The sequence below is a fragment of the Heterocephalus glaber genome, unplaced genomic scaffold (genome assembly GCF_053883595.1).
Source record: "Heterocephalus glaber isolate CG9 unplaced genomic scaffold, H.glaber_assembly_v1.0 deba00000594, whole genome shotgun sequence".
Classification (NCBI taxonomy): Eukaryota; Metazoa; Chordata; class Mammalia; order Rodentia; family Bathyergidae; genus Heterocephalus; species Heterocephalus glaber.
The window spans coordinates 28,319,472-28,343,744 of NW_028258151.1; positions in this window are offsets into that span (position 1 = coordinate 28,319,472).

Here is a 24,273-nt window from a genome sequence, read left to right on the forward strand (position 1 = left end):
TATATCACACCTTGATTCTTTCATCTTCTTTCCTCTCCCTCCTCTATCCTTCATCTCTTGTTCCTTTTGTCATTTGAGAAAGATCTATATCCCTACTTCCTGTTAACTGTCTTTTATTTGGCTCTTTATATTTTGAGTTTCTCCTATAGAGGAAACCATATGACATGTAAGCTTGAGTGTCTGATTTATTTCATTTAATATTATGGTCTCAAGCTGCTTCCATTTTGCTACACATGACTGAAGTGTATCCTTGTCCATGTCAGAGTAGTGCTTAACTTTAAATATCAGTTACATAAAAAATTTAAGACATGAAAGCTTCATAGACTATGAGACAAAAAAGAAATAAATGAAACTTGTAATATATCACTTTAGCATATTGCAGTAAGTGAATCTATGAAGATATGGGAATTTTTCTTTAAAACATTAAATGTATTATTTTTTTCCATTAAATGCAGTTTAGAACCCTGACCAAACTTCACCTAAATTACTACTGTTACCAGGTTTGGGATTCTGGAGTCTCCTTCTACAGATGTTTTCTAGGTTCTTCTTTTCTTGATCAAAGAATTGGATAAATAAGTGCAGAAGGTAGCAAGTGTTTACATTTATTAAGGTGAAAAAAAAAAAACATGCTCTGCAGAACGAGTATGGGCCAATTAAAAGTAGGAAAAGAAGTGCACTTTCCCGCATGAGAGGGGACCACTTTCAAAGAGAGAACACAGAGCCGTCTAGACCAGTGGTGGATTTTTGTATCTCCCACTCTTCAGGCTGATGTCAGTTCTAGGCTGTCCTATAAAAACCAGCTCCAGATCTCACAAGAATTGAAGGTCCAATGTCTGATTAGTTTCACCTGTAGGGCTTTGGGAACTCTTCTGCACGTGTGTCAGAGTTTTGCAAATAATAGGCCACTCTCCTGTCCCTAGCCAGTTTGCCATGCCCTAATCTCCTGCCTCACTATGGGAACAGTTCAAAAAGCTCATGGTTTTGCATTGACTAATTATGACCACTTTTTTTATAAATAACAATGTTCTATAAAAGTACTTTAAAATATAATTTGATGAACTGCACTAGAAATTTGCAAAATACATATCATTAAGTGATTTACTTTTCATAATGAAAGCAAGCCTCTTCAAAAGCACAAAGCTGGTAAATGGCTGTGCAAGAAGGAACATTTTGTCTGTACTCCAATCTGAATGTCATATGATCCTGAAGTGTGTAGTATAAAGGGACTGTTGAGGCTATACATGTAAATTCTAACCAGCACATGGAGTTGAAATAACTCCACTGACAGTTATAAAAGCTTTGGCTGATCCAAGAAGTTCAGATCTCCTGCCCTCCATACCACTTATACTCTGCATGTAACATCTCAAGATAAAGCTAAAGTTCAACTACAGCTCTCAGTTCAAGTTGTCAACACTTACTCAACAGTGTTACATCTTGAAATTGAGGAAAGTCTATAAACTCTGGAATGCATCAAAGAAAGTACTGGAGAACACTAAGGGTAGAGCTTAGTCAGTGCTGTTAGTTCATGATTGTTTCCTAATTGTCCTTTATCCAAGTTAGGTTCCTACCAATTTCAAGGCTTCTTGAAGCAGGTAGAGGTAGGAGATTTCTCTTTCTTGATGATTCCAATTGGAACTACTGGTGCTAGGAACTTCAGAAAACCATTCCTGGACTGTAGAAAACTTACATGTCAAAGAATCAGAAAAAAAAAAAACTTTACAATTGAGAGTTTTCTTAAGTGAATTCTGTAAGAAAAAGGAAATCAAAGGCATAGTTTCAAGAAACCTGTCTAGCCAGATGTAGTGATGCAAACCTGTAATCCTAGTACTAAAGAAGCCGAGGCAGGATGATCTCTGGGAGTTGGAGGCCAGCTTGGGCCACATAGTGAGATCACATCAGCCAGAACTACTTAGCAATTCCCTGTCTCAAAAGAAAGAGAAAGGGAGGGAGAGAGAGAGAGAGAGAGAGAGAGAGAGAGAGAGAGAGAGAGAGAGAGAGAGGAGAGAGAGAGGCAGACAGAGGGAAAGAAAGAAAGAGAGAGAGAGAGAAAGAAAGAAAGAAAGAAAGAAAGAAAGAAAGAAAGAAAGAAAGAGAAAGAAAGAAAGAGAGGAGAGGGCAGGCCTATCTAAATAATCAGTTGAAGGGAGTGTTAAAACTGCCTTGGTCATTATGTTCCTTAGTTTATATCTAGGGTGGGAATGATGTTAATTAGCTCCTGTGTTGGTTGAGAAAATTAGAAAGATTCTATGAAACTTTTAACAAACTTATGAAAGGTAAGATGTGAATCACTAAATTTAGTTATTTTTTTTATTTTTAACCCTTTTGCTATTTTAGATTTTTTATATTTTATTTATACTGCCTATGGCCATATCACCCTGAATGTGCCTGATCTCATCTGATGTTTTATTTGCACTGTCAAAACAAGGTAGAATACAAGTACATATATTTTAGAAGTAGATGAAAGTGAATTTGAATTTTACTTTTCACTTTCTGGTAACATTATACAAATGAGCTAACTTTTATGAGTCTCATTTTTCTCTTGTGTTATGTGGGGGCATAAAATATACTCAAAATATTTGGTATGAAGCATATTGCAGGTATAGGGTGGCAAGTGTGTAGGTAGAAGGGAGATGATGTCCTTCCTAGCTCTACAATTGATTTTTGCAAATATGCTTTTTTTAACCTGAAATTTTTTAACTATCTACTTTGCCTTGATTTTCTCTTCCTGATCTTCATAAAAACCCTAGCATTATCTCATCATTTGAGTTATCCCTGTCTGCTGAACCTCTGATTGATTTATTCACCTTTATGTATACTTTTTTCCTGGCATTGCATTGTAAAGAGACTCATAATGTTAGCAGATAATAAAAAAGTTTAAAAGTTTTCTGACTGTTTCCAGTCCAAAATTATTTTCAATTCAGATTTTTGTTTTTTTGGAATTGAACCCATTGCCTTCACACTAAGCTACATCTCCTGCCTTTGTACAACTTTTTTTTTTGGATACATGATCTTGCTAAGCCACTATACACTGCACAAGTTGACCTCAAACTTGTAACCTTCCTGCCCAAGCCTCCCAGGCATGTACCAGTATACCTGGCCTCCAAAATTATCTTATAATAAGTTATTTTTCCCTACACTTAAGGACAAATAATTTACATGATATATAAAAATGATGAAAAGATTTTCAATTTATATTTTGACTCTTACATAATCCTGAAATCTAAATAGGAAAAATTGTAACAGATATTAAAGTGAGAAATTGTGTTAATACTTCTTATAAATAGAGATAAAACTCTTGAATCAAATAAGAACCCCTGAGTGAAAAGCATAAGGTATGAAGTTCAAGCAGAATTGATTTAATAAATACTAGATTGGAAAATATTTGACATAATTAATCATATAAATGTATCATAGTAAAATAAAAGACATGCAAATTCTACAAAAGTTAAAAAGCACGTAATGAAATGTAATGTCTTTTCATTTTTTAAAAAAGCTTTAATTTAACTAGGAATAATGGAAGCCTTTTCAGAATTACAAGTGGGAATCGAAGTGGGCTTGATTGACTGCTCTGATGACTGCCTTACAAGGCTAAAAGCAAGGTGTCAACATGACAGGGTTCCTTTCCAGGAGTTTTAACAAGAGTCTTCTCAAAATCCATGTAAATTGTTGGCAGCTTTCAGTTTCTTAAAGTTTCAAGACTGAGATTCCTAGTTCTTTGGAACAGGCTTCAAATTCACTGGCATCAATCACTGAAAAATAATTTTCAGGACACATCAGTAAGAGACATTAAAGGTTTGATTAGGCAGAAATTTAAAAGTACAGATTCAAAGAATTAGAGTACAGGCCCTCAAGAGAGAAGTGTCTAGAGTCTGAGGTGGGGGAATTTATACATTCTGGGGTTAGAAATCCATGAAATTTGTGAATCTATAAGAAATTTTGGCTTGGTTTTCAGGAAAAAAAGTAATGACCCATCTATGAAAGTGCAGTGGGAGATTAGGGTGAGCCAATCCAGCTAATCAAGTGGGTATGACCTGTCCATAAAGGAGACCCAGAAAACTAGAAGAAAATCAGTTCCCAAATCCCTGTCCCAGGGACCAATCAGAGAATGCTGTCCTCACTTCTTCTAGAGAGAACTCAAGCAGGTTTTTGATTGGATGGCCTAGACTGACCTCAGACTGGGATACAAAAGATGGCTCCCTCTAATCTTGTAGCCAGCCATTTGCTCTTTCACAGTAGTTGCACTCACATTTTAGAGTGCACTTCTTTTCCTACTGTTAATTGCCTCGTATTCTGCAGAGCATGTCTCCCCCCTTCCCCAGTACATGTGAAACCTCACTACCTTTTGTGCTCATCCTGACCAATTCTTTCATTAGGACAGAAAGAACTTAGAAAGCAGCACTAAGAGAAGATTCCAGCACTCCAGAACTGAGTAACAAAAAGACAGCCCATTTTACAAAAGAAAGGCAAGGGCCTACACTACTTCTGCCCTTTACCTTATCATCCAAGCATCTTTAAGGGATTTTGAGTGAGATCGGCCTGGAGGAAAAGAAGCATAAACAAGCCTAGACAGTACAGATATGAATAAGCTTGGGTGATTTGGATTGTGTTCTAAAGTTGCAATTTTTTAAAAAATACATTCTTTCAATTATGCTTTCCCTTACCTCCTCTCTGCTTATCTTTATTTTTATTCTGTCTTACCTCAATAGAATATTGTCAGTTGGTTGAGTCTGAAAGGCTCCAGAAGCAGAACTTAACCAGCGCTAAGCAAAGAATGTTGTAGGTTTACTGACTCCAGTCATGGAAAAAGAATTTTCAGGACAAGGCACTGGAAGGGTTTATTAGGCAGCCATCTTAGGACTCATTCCAAGGCAGGTGCTCAGAGAAATGAGAGGTACTGCAGGTTGAAACAGGGAATCTTTACATGTTTTGGGTGGCGGAAACCTATGATCTTGGTTGGGTGGATTGGGGAGGATGGCCCGTCATCTACTAGATCATGGTCCATTCACAGGGGAAAGTGTAATTCACAGGTGAGAATATGGACCATTCTCAAGTGAAAAGGGAATGGAGGAGCACATTTGCAGGTGAAAACGAATTGCCATGCCTTATTGTGTTCTGGGAAAATACAGGAAAAATTTAAACTGGGGTTGTGCTCTGAAGCTGCAGTTTTCATTTTTTAAATTATGATTTTCCTTGTCCCCTTTCTAACTATTTTTTATTTCTTCTCAGTATCAATAAAAATAAACACAAAAGAAAAATGTATCTATATATATATATCAAGGTCTTAAAATTGTGCCTAATATTTGCTGCAGGAATTTTACTTCTAGGTATTTATCCCAAAGAAATGATTAAGTAGCATGCAAACATTTATTTGTAATAATGCTCAGTGCAGTATTTTGTTAGAACATGAAAATGTCCAGTGCTTCAAGGATGATTCAAAAAATTTAATATACCCATACATGACAATGCCACTGAAACTAGATACCTGGAAACACATCACTTAATAAATGGATTCTAAGTTTTGAAAAGCAAGGGAGGAAACATTTTAAATACAGTAAAACCTTGCTTTGCAAGCAGTAATTTGTTCTAAAAACATGCTTTTAATTCTAAGCATTTGTATATCAAAATGAATTTCCCCATAAGAAATAATGGAAATTGGGTTGGGGATTTAGCTCAGTGGCATCACACCTGGCTTGCAAGCTCAAGGTCCTGAGTTTGATCCCCAGTACTGAAAAAAAAAGAAACTAAGATGTTTCTGTCATATCTGGGGGACAAGCACCACTGCCTCGCTGCAGGAGGCAGCTCTCTGGGATTTGTAAACTTCATAGCAATAAAAAATTAGAGATAAAATGTTTAAGGAAAGGAAGACTATTGAAAATGGGGGCAAAGGACAGGTAGCTTACCTGATAAGTCAGAGTGTGGGGCTCTGGAAAGATGGAGGACCCAAAGCCCCTTTGTTCTCAGCTGATCGTTGTTGGATGTTAGGGCCTCCCCCATACCTAGAAACTATAATAATCTGATTGAATATTTTAGGCTCAAGGCACCCAGTCCTGGTACCATCCTCTAAGTGCAGATTTCTAGGTGAACTTCATTTGGTTACTTTTGTCCTGTAGGGAGAAATAATGGGTTTGTTAAGAGTACTTTACATAGGAGGTCAAGTTAGCAATCAAATAAAGGGGAACATAGTGAAAGAATATAATAAATATGTAAGAGCTGTCTTTTAAGTGGCCAGCCCTTGTCTCCTTTGTAAGTTGGGGAGAGACTCCCTTGGTGAATGCACTTGCCTGGCTCAGTAGTTTTATCCTTGTCTTGTTAATTGTTTTCTCCAGTGAAGATTTAACTCTTTCTAGTCAGGACTAGCCAAAGAATTTACTGAGGCCTTCATCCTATTATTTCCTTCCGTGCCTACCTGTCTTCTTTCCCTTCAATTCCTTCCACAACCCAAAAATATTTAGGTAAAAATGATTACAATATAATGATATAATACAGAATAATAAAGAAAATACAAAATATTAAGAAAAATAAACAAATAACCGGCATTAACCACTGAAAATTTTTTTCAGTGGTAGGAGAGAGACAAGAGAGAGGAGGGCTATTTTGTAGGATGACTTTCACTATCACAAGCGGAATCTCTGCTATCTTTTGGCTTGGTGGACTCTTTCTTGTCACGAAACTTTAACAATCAATCTATCCAATGACTTTTCCTTCCTTTTGAGGATTTTGCAGGAGTGTGACATTGTATTGTCATTAAACAGATTCATTATTCACACTGCTACAGCCTTATTTATGTGGTGTTTTTCTACAAAATTTCACACCATTTATCACATTTTGCAATCTCCCCAATGTCATTTAAAGTGAAGGATGCCTCTGCCTACTTCTCCTACTGCTCTTCGGATAAGATCTCCTTCATAACCTCTTGCTGTTGGGAGATGGATATGGGGGGAGAACATTGGCTTGGTTGTGATCATGTGATGGTTGGTATTACATACTACTTATGATGTGAGACATCACTCATTTATCAATTTAAAATTTATTAGATATGCTTGCTCCTCTTTTGGAACATTGGCAAATCAGATTACTCCTGAGTCAAAGTTTTACTTTAGTATATTCCCTTTCTGAGGAAAGGGATCTCTCTCTCTAATCTATCTAATTGCATGTAAACATTGTTGAAAAGTATATAAAGCATATAGATTATATGTAGCATATTGGTAGTAATTAAACTCGCATTGGAAGATAAATGGTGTTTATTTTCTTTATTTTATTTCTTTTGCAATCAACATTATGTCCTGGCTGCTGAATAGCTGTTCTCTACATTGGATTAGGAACATATTAAAGGCAAATTTGGAACTTTTTCAAAGTCTCTTTGAAGGACTGCATCAGAGTGGTGGTTAATAAGTAAATGCGTTTTGATGTAAGTGCCCACCCTATTGAGAGACTTCTTTTTAGTCGTTTTCAGTAAAGAAGATTAATTCTACCTGATTCCTAGATATCCTATCATCAAACTTCTGTCTTTTCTGAGGAAACACCTCATCCTTTCATGTGTGAAAAAGGGCATTTTTCACCAAAGTAAAATATACAAGGTACTCTTCCACAACACACGGGGTGGAAATAAAGTAAAACAAAAATATGTGACAATGTCTGCTATTCTGCAGGTTTCTAGAAATAGTACTTGACCCCAATACTATCAAATCCAAATTACATTAGAATACAAATTGATTTGATGCTGGGAAAAGATTTGGGGTTTTACTAAGTCTGCAAAGGAGTTGGAATGGGACCATTTTTTCCCCTTTAATTTTCAAGCAACACGAAATAAACATTTTGAAATGAATCACATTCACCTTGCTACTCATTTTGCTTATTTTGTTTGAAAACATTTACACAGTGAAAGGCTTTTAATGACATCCTGATAACCCTGGAGCTATTGAGTAAAGAGATTGTTGCTTTGTGCTAACGGTACATTTTACCCTTTTTTCTCCTTCTAAATACCTCTATTGCTAATGACTTTCTTCCTCCTGGATTTCATATTTCCTAAGCAATCTGCAAATCCTTGAGAGTCATGGAGGGACAATTGCTATTAAAATTAGCTGTCTTCTCCAATCAGCAAATGAAGAGAATTTCACTGAGGAGAAAACTTAGTTCTTTTAAAGGAAATTAAACTGGAAGATTTTATTGCCTAATAAGGTATTGTCCTAAAGGTGATCTAAAGGAATCTATTTATAAAACTCTCTGCTTTTAATCTGTTTTTCTCTTTTATACATGATCCTTAAATTGGCAAAATTGTATCTACTTTTTGGTGAGAAAAAAGTTGAGAGAGGCTAAATGCAACTGTTACCTAAAATTCATCTGTAAAAATAATGTAAATATACAGAGTCCACACAAAACAATGTATACACATGTCAGGAAAAGAAAAACTTGTATAAATATTTTAATACTAAATTTTAGAAACATCATGAAATTTATACAAGTTACTTCTAGCCTCTACAGTTACAATAGGTGGTTGAAGTGGTGGCCATTAACTCAGACATTTATTAGTATGACGAACTGCTGCTTGGGTAACCTTGGTCATTGAGCTCGGTGTACATGCATTTTCAATTTTTTCTATAGGAATCAGCAATGTAGTGGGTTTACTGTGATATATGACATCTTCAGGGACTTTGATATGAGGGTAACACTATCTGTTGAAAAACATTGTACTATTTTTCTTTCCTAAAATATTTGCACATTTTTTGGCAGACTCTGTATATTATGGTTCTAATATGTGAAAAAATTAGGCCACATAATCTGATATTTGGTATTTTCTACAGCATTTTTCTAGTGTATATACTAGACATAATGCAATTTATAAAAATGCTTTCTATACTTGGTCTAGAAATTCAGGTAGGTATGTCTTCTTCAGAAGATCCTTCATGGGATCCACTGCAATGTGCTTCACCTAGTCTGGGTCTTGTTATATGGTGAAGTCATCCTATTATAGACAGCTGAGTTAGGTAAAAATACAGGCAGTCAGATAGGCCTAGGTCTTCAAGAAGGTCGGGACAAAGGTGAAACACACCACAACTGCTGAATCTGCTGGAGGCCAAGCCTCAAGATAAAGACAAGATGACTAGAACTGTATACCTCCTTAAAGGACAAACACTGGGACTAATGAAGTCTAGATAGACATAAGCCATCCCCATGGGTAACCAGAAACCTCTGGTCTTTGTTCTTTCTATCCACACTTGTTACACGATTTGTTTCCCAATTAAGTGAATATATTGGTAACTTTATTGGTTGATCATGGCTGTGGCCCACATTGTACCCACGTGGACTTTGCTCTATAAAACTCCTCTATACAGTGGGGTTCCTGGGGCTACCCACTCAGGTCCCCTCCTGCCCCTCAGAAACTTTCCTATAAATAAACATCTTCCTACTCTTAACCTCTGTTGTTCCTAGATTTCATTCTTCAATTTTTAGAGAACACGAGCTTGGCATATTAGACAGCTAACAGGTTGGGAGATATAATATTTCACATGTTATCTCTGGTATTATTTGCTGTATCAATCCTTTCAAAGTTAAAAATTTAGTAAGAAGACTCTAGGTCTCTTCTTAGGGGCTCATAGCTATGACTGAACATCTTTAAATGCAGATTTGTTTTCAGCTATCTGCCTGGTCTTTCATTTGAATAGTGTTTCTTATGATGTGAACTCTAAAACACTAGGAGTTCCATGCAGATTGCCTTACTACATGTTATGTGCCCCATATGGGTATGTGTATATTATTGTTTGTACATAACCTGGACTTTTCTGGTTCTTGACAGCCAAGAGGATTTCACTGAGCCTGCCCTGCTTGAATAGCAAGTGACCATGGTCAAGTAGCATCCTAATTTAGAGAAAATAGGGTTTGTTTCAGAATAAGAAAAATGGTCCAAACAAACAAGGATAATGGCCAGACTTCCTTGTGTCCTTTCTTGTTATTTTCCTCTACTTCTGGCCATTAGGACAATCTTGTCCTCTTCTTGCATATGTATAAGAGAAGGGGGAAAGTTTCTTTGTTTGGGACTCTTGAATTTTCCCACACTTCCCGCTTTTAGGTACTCCACACTTGTATATATGAAGAGGAAAATTTCCAGGGTGAAAAATAGCACTCTGCTTGGCTACCAAGGACCAACCCCACTACCAGGCATATCTGTCTGGCTACACACACACCTACCGAAAATTTGTAATGTATATTTATAATTTTATGTATTTACTATACATGCATAATTTGCAAATGTGTTTAACAAAATTGAAATGTAAGTGTTGTTAAATGAGTTTTCCCCAGAATTCCCATTACGATTTCATGACCATGAAGCCTTTTAATGCTATTCATATTCAATAAGTATGAGACCAGTTAGATCATTTCACCTGAGATACATTTAATGAATGCAGATGAACTGTGTTAAAATATTTTCAACTCATGTGGGTGTTTTTCTTCATATTTTAATTTAGTCTACATCTTTTCTTGAACTTATATGAATTTCACATTTTCTTATTAGTATTGTAAATCATATGATCTATCTTCATTAATATAATCTTGGTTGTGTTAAACTTATTAAATGGAATTATGAGCTTTCAGTTTTGTGTAAGAATTTGATTGATGTGCACTGTGCTTTGTTTAAAAATACACCTAAATATGAAAATTTCACCTCATTATTTCACAAAATTATCTAATCCAAATTCCTTCAGAGTTATGATAATAAGAAACAAGATATCATAAAATCAAATGCTTCATTTATTCTTTCAACAAATCTTGAATACCTGCTGTGTGCTTAAACAGCTGTTACATTTACAAAGACTTCAATAAATACATATAAAAACGATGGAAAAATGGTAAGTGCTAGAGAAAAATGCAAAAGTCAAGGAAGTTAACAGTAAATAAGAATAATAGACTTGGAGTAGTTGCAATTTTAAATATAATTATCAGCACAGACTTTATTGTAAAAGTGACATTTAAAGAAGGAAAAAACAAAACAACAACAAAATCCCACAAATGAAAGATTTAGCTGTCTGGCTGTCTGGGGAAGAATGTCTCAGGATGAGAAAACAGCCAGATAAAGGTGTTAGACTTGGAACATTTCTATTATGTTTGAGAATGAGCAAGAAGCACAACATGCCTTTACATATTAAGGAAAGGGAGAGTAATAAAGATAAAATCAAAAGGAAAATGGAGGGTGATGGGCAACTGAAGGTTGTAGTCCATTATAAAAACAGATTTTTCCTGTGTCACAGTTAACTGATTGTGTCAAATTGAGCAAGAGACTTTTAACTAAATTGGATCAGCACAGCCCTGGGTGTGGCTGAGGGGATTAATGGAAAACAGAAGACCCAGCCTGCAGGTAGTGGCACCAACCAATAGGCTTGTTGCCTGAATGGCGTAGAAGGGGAATGAAGAAGGTTCCCTTCTGTTTCTTTGGAGGAGCTCCAGTCTTCGCCTTCACCTTGGACGTCATCTTCTGGCTTCCAGCTAAGACCCTTCAGCCTCCTGATAGGGACTCACACAGGACACTACAGTGTTGACCTTTGACATTTGACCTTTGACTGGATACTTTGGATATCCAGTGCACAAGTGGCCATTTTGCACTCTTCCACAACTGATTCTGCAGGTGGACATTGTAAGCCTATCTTGTAAATCCTTATATATTTATACACTTGCATTAAATCTGTTTCTCTAGTAAGCACTGACTGAAACACCGCATGACATGGGGAGTCATCACAGAATTTTGTCTGAAAAAGAAACATGAGCAGCCCTACATTGAAGAGTTATCCTCCCTGCTATGTTGGAAATCATATGGAAGGAGTGAGGGTGGAGGTGTAAAAGTGAAAAGCCAGTTAGAAAACTTTCACAATAAGTCAGTGAAAAATTATGGTAACTTGGAACTTCATCCAGAATGTGAGGAAATCTATGGTGAAAAGTAGTCACTGGGAACAGACATTCCTGCCAGATTAAGTGTACAGAGAAAAAGGGAAAAGTTAAAGATTTCTACAAGATTTTCTGCCTAATCAAGTGGAAGGTTGTAGTTCTCACCAGTCCAGCTAAGTAGACTATGGTAACAAAAGTATTTTAGGACTGTTACAATTACCTGATAAAAATAGAGGAGACCTTGATAAATTTGATAATATCAACAAGAACAAAAATGGGGAAAGGGAATTTAGAGGAGGAAGGAAGTGGGTAAGGAGGGGAAGGAAATTAAGAAAAAGAACCAGGCTATATTAAGAACATAATCCATTTCCCAAGGTGACAGTAAACTGTATGTTCTGCAAACATGTACTAATGGAATTTCAAATTTTAATTAAATATTTAGATTGTACATATATTTTTAAAGCTATTTCTTATTTTTCTGGAATTCAAATTTAATGGAGCATTCTTTATATTACCTGGCAACTCTAATGGAAGGGACAATTAAGAGTTTTTAGATATGATAGCTTAAAATCCCTATTATGGCTGTGTGTGGTGGTGCATGTCACCGCAACACTCAGGAGGCCAAGGCAGGAGAATTACCATGAGTTCTAGATGAGCCTGGGCTACATAATGAGTTCAAGGCTGGCCTGAACTGCATATTGAGACCCTAACTCAAAAACAAACAAAGAAACAGGAGGAATTAGTTGGTGTTAGATATTCAAGTCCGGAGAGCGAGAAAGCAGTCTGAAGATACGAGTTGGATGTAATTAAGCCCATGAGTCAGTACGGACATAAACGAGGAAAACCAAGACCTTAGCCCTAGAACACCCAACACACAGATGTAAGAAAAAGGAAAGAATTCTGACAAAAATACTTAAAAACAAAAGGCCTGACCAGGAGGAAAACCAGGAAGACAGAAAATGTCCTGAATGACAAGAAAAAGAGATCAAGAAGAAATCATGAAGTTAGGAAATACCTGTAATATCAACTATTCTCTGGAAGGTAGGAGGATCATGAGTTTGAGGTCAGTTCAAACAATTTGGTTATGGAGCGTAGTCTGGCTGGCATATGTAAGGCCCTGGATTCCATCCCAGGTACTGAAACTCAAAGTTGTAATTGATGTTAAAAATTGCTCATTTGCTCGCTGATCATAGAAAATGAGGACTAGTTAATAATCATTGAATTTAACCCTGTGAAAGCTACTGGAGGCATAAACAAAACACGTTAAGAGGATGAAAGCCTTACGAGAGGAGGTCTGAGAGAAAATGGGAGGTAATAAATTAGAGACAACTAGTCAACAAATCTTACCGTGATATTTTGCTTAAAAAAGGGGAAAAAAAGATGGAGACTGAGATGATAGGTAATGAACAGAGGGAGAAGGATTAGGAATGTGTTATTTATTAATCATATCACTCATTCATTCACTCAATCATTCATACAATTTAGGTAAGAGAAATTATAATATTTATGTCCATTGACAGAAATGGTATAAAAGGAAAAAAGGAAATTTGGTAGAGCTATGATTTTGAATAGGAGAGAGAGGATAGAATCTGCTATGTGAGAGAAAGCATGTATGTAGAAGCATGGACTATTTAGTTATTGTAACAGATGGAGAAATAGAATATAAATCAAATATCAATGATAGGAAGATGGAAGAAGCCTGTACACTATCTCTTAGTATTGATTGATTTTCTTTCAATAATTAGAAAGCACAGTATCAACTGAGATGGAAAAGGAAGAGTTGAGAGTTGAAAAGAGGTGTGAAAAACATAGAGAAGAAAGAGAATGGTAGATGTGGGAAAGTGTAGTATTACTGGATGACAGAACTAATGGATCACTTAAGGTATGCAAGGATACATGTAAAATGAGTCCAAGCAGAGAATCAATTTCACAAGTACAGTAATGAAGAGTTGGATTTAACTGTGGCTGTGGGTTTGTTAAGGGAAATCACAAAAGAGAAGGAGGAGGTTGTTTGGCAGATAAGAAAGGAAAAATGTGTAATGCATAACCATGGAATTGTAAATAAGTAAGGAGATGAGAAGCATCATCACTGGGGTCAGGGACTAAGGTTGCTGATTTAATGAAGTGACTGAAGAGTAGTTGAAGGATAGTTGGAGGTACGATGTTGAGCAAGTGAGACAGGAAGACCAAAGTTTGTGGTTAGAGAATGTGATGCATGAAATAGGTTGCAGCATTGAGGCTATTGATAATCACAAGGTCAATTTTGTGAAGACAGAAGTAGGCAACTGAGGGAAGGTTACAGGGACAATTGCAATATTAAAAAACGGAATTTGCAACTCTTAGAGCTTAATGTAATAGCAGAGTTCTAGGAATCCACTCATGGCTACTTACTACTTGTTAAATTATTTCAAATTCTTATGGATTTTTCATTTTACAGTTTTACCAATCACAAATAGTCTACACATTCAGTGAATGCCCATTTTATTGACCATGGGTGCAAGTTTTTGAAATGTGTTATTCTACATGTTCCTTTTTGACAGTATTATTTACGCTCATGAATTTAAATATTGTCAATAAGATGGTGGACCTAGAATTCACATCTTTATCTCAGATAGGTCATCTGAGCTATGCCTACATTTCCATATGCCGACTGGATTTTATTTTCTTGCCTCACAATTTTCTCCCCACAGGCTGGAAGATTTCCTCTGCCTCTGACCAAGCCTACCCATCTGTCACCTAAAGCTTTCTCTGTTGCAATTCCCAAAACTTAGTTGTCCTTACAAACACCAGACAGGTCTCCTTTATTCTTGCTTTTTCCCTCAGAATCTATATTCAGTATATGAGAAAGTCATAGAAACTCTAACTCCTGGTGGGGAGAAGTTCAAATAAATCACATCCCTTTCATTAGCAAAGCCAATTGTGCCTATGAGAACTGTCTCTTGCCTGGGCACTGGCGTGGCTTCCTAAATACAGTCCCTAAACCCCACTGCTCTCTAGTACATTTACCTTTCAGCAATGGATCACTTTAGAACAAATAGGATTGTGTCATTTCCCCAGAAAAATATCTTTTTTGATACTCCAATTTAATTATACTAAAACTTGCAAAACACGAGCTACCCCTCTAAGATCTTGTGACAAAGACTTAATGCCTCATGCCAATTTGGCATCTAATTGTGTTCTATACCCACATGAAAGTAGCCTACATTTTTTCAAATTCTCCAAACAAAACTGGATGATTTCTAGCTTAGCATGTGCTTTCTTAAACATTTTCATTGACACATCATGTATTAGCTTTCAAACGTTACCTAATATGAGAGACATTAACTGAGTTTTCAATCTTAGGTTTAGTCTACTTACACTCATACTTAGTTCTCTGTAGTTTTACTTTAATTTAGTTGTAATTATATGTTTATTTGTCTGTTTTTTAAAAATTATCTTAAAATTGCATTTAACATCATGAAAAGATCAAATTTATTTTACTTAGTATTTTATCTTCTGCATCTGAAGTAATGCTAAATAACTGTTGAATGAAGAGACGAACTATTAACAACTTGTACAATACTTACTACTTACAGCTTTTTGATGAGCTTAGGGAATCAGACAGGGCTATTTTGATCCTCTTCACTCAAAGTTTATCCCATTTCATTTACGTTTTTTGAAACAGAGTCTCACTTTGCAGCTCAGGCTGGCCTTGAAATCATTTGTAGCCCAGCCCAGGTTGGGCTCCAACTCACAGTGATCCTCCTGCCTCAGCCTCCTTGGTGCTGGGAGTACAGGCCTGCATCACCACACCTGCTCATTTAATTTCCATACTATTAAATGACAGCCATCTACAGCCTTACTTTTTGACTACTGATTGCATTAACTGGAATTTTGAGAAAATGTGCGTACAGACTCTTCATTGATTGTCACAGCTTTCTTTTCTCCTAGTTAGATCTTATTCAAAAGTTGCTGTCATGTTCAGGTACCTTTCTGAACTTGATTGGGAAGGATTAATTTATGTTTTTTTCTTTTGTTATTCTAGTGAACATAAAAAACATTAAAGAGCCTCATTCAAAACTTTTGATGATATCTATTTTTAATATCTTACCAAGTTATATGTTTAAAATTTCCAATAGTTCATTAGTTACTTTCCAAATAAGCAACTAGTACATTACTGATTGAAAATCAAAGGGAGTTACAAATAGAAAATCAATATCCCTCCATTCAAGAAATTGAGAGGCTCATTGGACACATCTACATTTGATTAATGGCCCCTTGATAAAAACATGAGAGCTACTCTGCATTATATTGTGTTGAGCACAGTCCATGCGGTTTCTGAGGGGTATTTAAGAACTCTAAAATTCAATGGATCTCAACTAGGAATAGGTTTCAAAAAATTTTTATTTTTTAAAAAATTATTATTGTTATTATTAATTATATTTTTAAAATATTACACACAAAACTGTGTGGTCACATGTACCTGTAATCCCACCCTTGAGAGGCTGAGGCAGAAGGTTTCCCATGAGTTGGAGGTTGGCCTGTACTGTATAGTAAGTTCAAGGCCAGCCTGAACTACAAAGAGAGCTATCGTCTCAAACAACTATATATATATATATATATATGAATGTATTTTATATATATAAAATATTACAATGAAGAGCATACATAATAAGGTGCCAAATTTTATGATATAGACAGAAAACTGTAAAATAGGCTATATAAGATGTGACCATGATATGTAAGATCAACAATACAGATCTGCAAACAAAGAATCCAGCTCAAATTAAATGTTCTATATGTGGCTTCTTAACGAGATCATCTTTGCCTTGCTGGTCTATAACAGAGGTGAGTTAGTGGACTAGAAGGAAAGTTATTAATTTTCTTACTTGGCAACACCTATTTAGCCAGATAGTAATTATAGAATGGAATTTATTTTTGAGTAGGTGACTCAGTGCAGATCCAAGTTTTGCTGCCTGGGTCATCTGTTTTAGACAGCATGGGAAACAAGAGGGGTATTCTGTAGACAGTGACGTTAATGTTACCATTCTCCTAACCCCGAGTGTAAGCTCACAAATCTTTCTATTAAATTAGTCTCAGTTTCTAAGAAGAGCTATATACTAAAAACCTGCAAGAACCATTCATGTCAACATTCATGTGTCCATTTGCTTGTGAAATGAGAAGGGGAAAACTGCAATTGTCTTTTATGAAGATAAGAAAGGTGATAAGGAATCACCTTCCACAAAGACAGCCCCTCAGTTTATATTTCCTACCTCTTAAACTTGTTCTAAAATGAGCAGCATTTAGAAAGAAAAATGGACCCTTGATGTCCTAAAATATTTAAATACTACCTTTAAATTTAGTGCTGAAATATGATGCTCTTGACATTGAAAACTTCAGTGTTAGTACATGTGTGAAAAATCACTAATGTTAGTATGACAAAAATAAAAGACTTTCTATTTAGTAGAAATTATAAATACCTTAAGAGCCACATTTTTATAAGCATTTATTTCTCAAGATTTCATCAATAACAAATTTAATTATTCTTAAATTAATAATATCTGAAATTAATTTGGGGCTCAGGAAGGATAATTCTACTGGGCACTATGTGTTTTCTTAAAGAAATGTGCCACTTTGGGTTTTTTTTAATTTTTAGTTTTGTTAAGTACATGTTTGCAATACATAATGATTACATTCATTATGAAGAGTTGGTTCATGGGTGACAGTTGTTAGAATTCAGTCTATAAACCAGTTTCACACAGGGGAGATCTAAATCTTTGATTTATAACCTTATAAAACTGATGAAGCACTTTCAAGGTAATTAAGCTCAAATCAGAGTAAGAGTTGGTCACAGGGCTCAAGGGAGCTAGTAATAAGATATTCAGCCTTTTATCTCCATGCAATTGGCCTAAGTGTGTGTTGAGCTGATAATAGATGAAAGCAGCAAGTAAAAGCGAGTGGATTCAGGATTCCTGGGAGCCAAGTTCATGATTCCTTCTCTTTTCATGTTTCCTTTGTGAACTGGCTTCTAATTAATCATTTGAAGGGCAGAATCTTGCTATTAAATACTTTTTCGCTTTTAACACCATTGTGGCACTTAATAAACACTTGAATGATTCTATACATTTATATATAGTATGCCAGTCACTCTATCCCCAAGCTTTTGTCAGTCTCCTCAATTTTATATGCATAAACTGATACCTCACTCTTTCAAATATAAACTTGTTGCATTATTTATTTTATTTTGATCTGATTATCTCCCTTCTTGATTCATAAGTAATTATTTCATTGTCTTACTTACATATACACTTCTTGTTTAAAAGAAGATAAAATGTCATCTCATCGTGATATGTCTTGATTATTTTTGCCCTATCCCAGCACTGCTCAAACTCTAGATCATATAATTTCCACGCATCATTTTCAAATTTGCTTGTATTCATTTGTCTTCTTGCATTCAGTCAAATGACCAACTAGATGCTCCCTTAATCCCTGAATTAATTTAAAAAATAGAATACAAATAGCAATGACATAAAAAAAGAAATGGAAAATGGCCCTGTGCTGAAGCAGTTCATGTTACCTGACCATATCCTAGGCATCAATACCAGCTCAATGTAAAACGATACATCCTGGTTCTTAGAGATCCACCTTTATAAAATTATCATCTCCCTTATGTTCTTAGCCTAAAATTCCTCACATTTCCCTCTCCTAAGCTTTCAAGAGAGCACAGAGCCTACAGCATCCTGGCAGGGACAGGAATACACCATCTCCAGGCTTTGAGTTCCGCCTTTTTCTCTGAAGCTCTAATTTACTGAGTAACAGGACCTGAAGATAAAAGCAGAGTCATCTTTAGAACTCCAGCTTAGTATAAAGTAGGAAGATGCTGCCAGAGAAAGGAAGATTTTATTTGAACATGCTTGGCCTTCTTGGAATGACTTACCTGTTAAGTGAGGAACTCAGGTCACTGGAGAGAAGGGGATTTTAGAACGAAGTAGGTGGCTATGCTTCATCAGAAGCATGTTTTTGAGCACCTCTCCATGAACCAAGAACTACAAAAGGGACTGCAAATAGGGCATTTTTTGTAGATGACTGTTTCTCCCAGAGATTGTACTGTCCAGTGAAGCAACTAAAAAAACAACTAAAGCACAGTATGTGAAGAGCTATCAGAGCAATCTGGGGAGCCCGGATGGATAGAGGAGTGGTAGAGGAGTGGGGTAAACACAGCACATGATGCCGGAAAGAAGTCTAGAACCCTAAGGAGCTGTTTGGCAGACGGGCCACAGCCTTGTGTGGTGCCTCTATTGTTCTGAAAGTACTTGCTCACCTGTTTCTATATTTTTCTTAAGAATTATATTTTGAGATCCTTTCATGGATATTGTCATAGTGTATGCCCTGCTTTTTGCAAACCTCTCATCTTATTGTTCTTCATGAATGGCCAGGATATCACTTTCTATGGCGGTTTTTTGTTTAATTGTTATTTTCAGTGGTTTACCAATGTATAGACCTAACCTACATATAGAACAGACCTGACTTTGTTTTTAATTCCCAGGGCTGAAACGACAGATGTATTTAACGCAGGCATCCTGACAGCAATGAGCTTGTGTTCCTCTACCTTTCCTCTGTGCTTTAAGCACAGCTGGTATGCTATTAATAAAAGTAACTCATTATTGTGGTTGCATTCCTGACTAGTCACTGAAGCATCTTGCATTCAGCGTTCTGCATTCTCATAATACTAAAAACCAGAAGAAAAAGTTGCCTATTTCTTCCACTTACATTCTGGTTTTAATAAGTAACTGCGCGGAAAAAACTAAAAACTCAAAGCCTATTTGCTATTTGACTATGAAATATTTCAAAATGAAATTACTGGTGTTACTTGAACTCATAATCACCATCCAAAAATGTTAAAATGAAGTCTTACCCAAATTTTCCAAATGTGCGTATGCTTTAACAGTTCCATGACCCTCTTATTTCAAATGACTTAATACATAATATGTAAGGAAAGAATTAATAGTGGGTTATATTTATGCCCTTCAGACTAATAATAGGTAAAATTGCCTTCTTTCTAGGTAGTATGTTTATTTGTAAGGAGAGATCTTCTATGAGTCATACATAATAAAGAATTTAAAATATTACAAAGAAAGAGACAGAGAGACAGAGAGAGAAAGAGAGGCACCTTGGTGGTGTATATATTTGTTCATTGCTCAAAATGTTTGTAATCTTTTTACTTAAATTATCATAAATTTGACTTACTAGCCTTTTAGAATTTTTTACTAGCCATTTAGAATCTAAGATAACAAGTGTCATTTTTTGTTAAACAAGGATATAATCTGATATTGTTGAGAATATAGTAATAATAATAGTAATAGCCACAATAATATTATCTAAGAATACTTCAGTGCAGTAAAACAAGAAGCCCTTGGTTTTCCTCATAGTCTATGGGTTATCTGGACAATTCTGATAAGAGTTAAATACTGCAACTCAGATGGGCAGTACTGCTGAGTAAGGAATGGTCAGCTCTAGACTAGTCTGCAGTTAATTCAGTGGGAAAACTGCAGTTATTGAACACTTTCCTCCAACTAAGCTCAAGCAATTCTCATGGTAGCAACAAGATCGAGAGATAGCAGAGCTGAACAGAACCTCTATAAAGTCTAGTTTTAAAATCAATACATTATCTTTTCTTCCACATTTTTATGGCCATGGCAATTCACTTCCTATTTCAAGAATAGACAATGTAGGGCCGGGGATTTAGCTCAGTGGTTCCACTGCCTGCCTTGCAAGCAGAAGGACCCGAGTTCAATCCCCGGTACCAAAAAAAAAAAAAAGAATAGACAATATAAACTGTACTTCTGGATGGGAAGCCTTGGAAGTCTTATTCCTGGGGGACTGTGGAAAACTGGAAACTTTTATGGATTCAGTCTATTACCAATACCATATACACTCCTGTCAAGAACATATGTTTTTTAAAACTATTGAATGAAACTAATGGGACCAAAATGGGTTAATAATGTTTACACATGTTCAAACTATGGATAAGTTGATTTAATTTCTAGGAATATAATAAAAGGAATGATATGAAAAATATAAAATATTTTATGTGAAAATTATGAATTCCATAATTGTGTCATCTAAAATGTCAAATGATTGAATCAACAATGGAAAACCAACTAATCTCATTGATACATGTATTGTAGAATATCCTGTAGTTTTAAAGTAGTTATTAAATTTATAATATTTTTATTTTAAAATAGAAAAATATTTGTAAATGTAAGGTTGTTTTCACAATCAACTGAATATAAAGTATCATATAATGATGCAGAGCCACTTTTAATTTCTTTGTTATAATTTTATCTAAATACATTGAAAGGATTTCCTTTAAATAAGTACTCTAATCTTCTTTTTAGTGTTTTTGAAAATCTCTCACTTAATTGATACCTTACTTTCTTTTTCTTCATTTGTATTGAAATCAATAATTAATACAGAAAAATGATAATATGGGAACTTTCTTATGACTCAATATTTGGTAGTGCATACATTTTTAAGAGTAAAATCAACCAATTCCCCAACAGTTCATTTAAAAAAAAAGATTAACTTTTCCCAAGTATATATTTGTATGCAAACATTTTAAATTTCCATATATTTAAGTAATCTATCTTAAAATTATTTTCTATAAATGTACACAGTAATTGCTCCCTCATCACATGCTGCCTTTACATAAAATTGAAGCCTATGTGTATTTTTCTGATGTCCTCAGGAAAATGAATTTAAGGACACAAATTTGGAATCTATATTGTGCTGTGAAAATGTTTTGAAACTAGGAAAGTTGACATAAGAATAAGATCCATGAAAAGTTCCTGGCCTTTGGTCACTGGGAATTATGGAGTGGAGGGAGAAATGATGAAGTGGCTCTAGAACATCTCTGACAGCAGAGCAGAGGTAATGAGGTGCTAGAGCAGTAGACATAAAAATCCATAAATACATAGGTCTGGATGGTCTATCAAAATACACTAAGTCAGAAAGCTGTCTCTGCTCAGTGTTCATACAAGAAGATACTGTGATCAACCCTGAAGAATCTACCTATTGGATTTCCAGATTGAGCTGAGGATCTGGATAAGCAACATCCAGATCTGAGGGGTATCAGAGCATCTCTTCACTTCCACCTCCCAAGCAGAGGTCAGAGTCAGATAGATCTACTGGATAGGGTAATGGCAAGTTCCTTAAAATTAAATGGATCTGTGATTTGTATTCCAAAATCTACATAGCTAATATTAAGTGCTATCATGTGTTATAGTTATGTTTTATGTATCAACTTGGCTACACTGATGTAACCACAGATTTGGTCAAATATCCATCTAATTATTACTGTAAAAGTTTTTTTGATTAAATTAATATCAGTAGACTTTGAGTAAAATATATTGCTCTCTATTATGGTTTATATCTAGAGGTCCACCCAAAACATCACGTGGTCATAGGTGAGGGTTTGGGGAGGTGATTATATCACAAGTGTGTGATGTTCATCAATGGACTAATACTCTTCAGTTTATAGATAAATATGATATTGGAAAATGAAGCCTGGTTGGAGGAGGTGGATCACTAGGGAGCAGGAGTGATGCAGAAGGGTCTATCTCTCTCCTTCCTCCTTGATCCCTCTCTGCTTCCTGCCTGTCCTGCCATGAACTGTTTCTCCTCTGTCAGTCTCATCTGCCCTGCTCCCCTACATTGAAGCGTGTTGACTATGGACTGAAACTTTTACAAACTGTGACCCAAAATAAACCTTTCCTCCTTACAGTTGTTGGTGTCAGGTATTGTGAGTCCACAATGAGTAACTAAGATACTTTCCATAAAATGTGTGGCTTCATCCAATCTGCTGAAGGCCTTAGGAGAAAAAAAAAAAAAAGAATGCACAAAGAATTGTGTATCCATATGACATTCAGACTTGAGATGTAATATCAGTTCTTCTTTGGGTCTCCAGTTTGCCAGTTTGCTTTACAAATTCACATTTACCTCAAAGTTTCAAGCCAATTCTTTAATTCCCTTCACCCAACAAATACATCATGTTTTGTGTTCTGTCAAGCTTCAAGCAAAAAGTTCTCTCTGCTCACTGTGAATGGTAGTCACAATATATTCGCATTTCATGCCATATCTATGTATGAGACCTGAGGAGGAGGATCACATTTTCTTGCCTCCCTTATAGTTACATTAAACATACATGGCTTAATTCCAATCAATGGAGATTCAGTAGAAACAACATACATCTCTTTCACACCTGTTCCATGAAAACAGTTTGCCTAACCCTCTAATTTCTTCCTCTTTCAAAACAGATGTGAAGATCATGAATTCCAGATGGCATAAGAAGAAGACAAAGAAGTGATGTTAGACCCATATGAGACTAATTAGCTCGAGCCTATCATCGACTCAGGAGTTGAGATATAGGAGTACAACCAAGAGATAATGTGGATAATGTGTGATAATGCATTTCCAAATTGTTGAGAACAAATCAATGTGACTACAGTTTTTCTGCAACATACTTCTGATAGCAGCACAACCAGTAGAAAGAATTAGTAAAGCAGAGATGCATTATCTCACATGACAGGAAGCATGTAAATAAGACAGGGTTCAGGACTGGTTGACTATTTGGTTCAAACATGTCACCAAAGTCTACCTTTATTTAAGAGTCTCTCTTCAGTATCCCAGCTTTGCCTTCATGGTGGTTCTTCTTGAAAACAAAATATTTTTAGAGCCAAATTTTGCATTAAGATCATATCACTTCCCAGAAGACCTCTGCAGTCCTTCCTCCTAGTTCAGGAGACAAAGCTGGGTTATAAATACCTACCTTGAAGCTATCAATGGCAAAGGAATCAAGAACATCATGCTTTTCCTAAACAAATAATGATTTCCCTATGAGGGTAAGTATGAGGTATTCTCTCTTTTGAGTCATGTGGAAAAAGGTGAACATATAAACTAAATCAAGCTCTACCAAGAGTATATGCCAAACTCAAGGTCTTTGGGGACCCTAAGGTTTGATGTTACTCCCTGGACTCTTTAAGGGGTCATTATCGAAGCTAAGCAGAAACATCTTGGCTAGCTTTGTTATCATTCCTCAAAGGTGAAGCACATACATAAGTAATTGCCAGAACTGTATTAATATATTGCATAACATAGGAGTGGCAGAACATGTACATTCTGGGGCTTGAACAATATCCTATCTCAGAAAAAGTTTTTGTTTTTCTGCCACCACAAGCTATCAATAATTCCTTTCAGTAAATAATGGATGCAATGCCAGTCCTTTGGCTAAATTCTCCAAAGAGAAATAAAAAGTAATAGGGGTATCTGTGAAATGTCTCACTTGAAATGAAATACAAAAATTGCACTGATTTTTAGCATCTCACAAGAGAGAAATTGGTTTTGTAATGCATGTTGTATGAC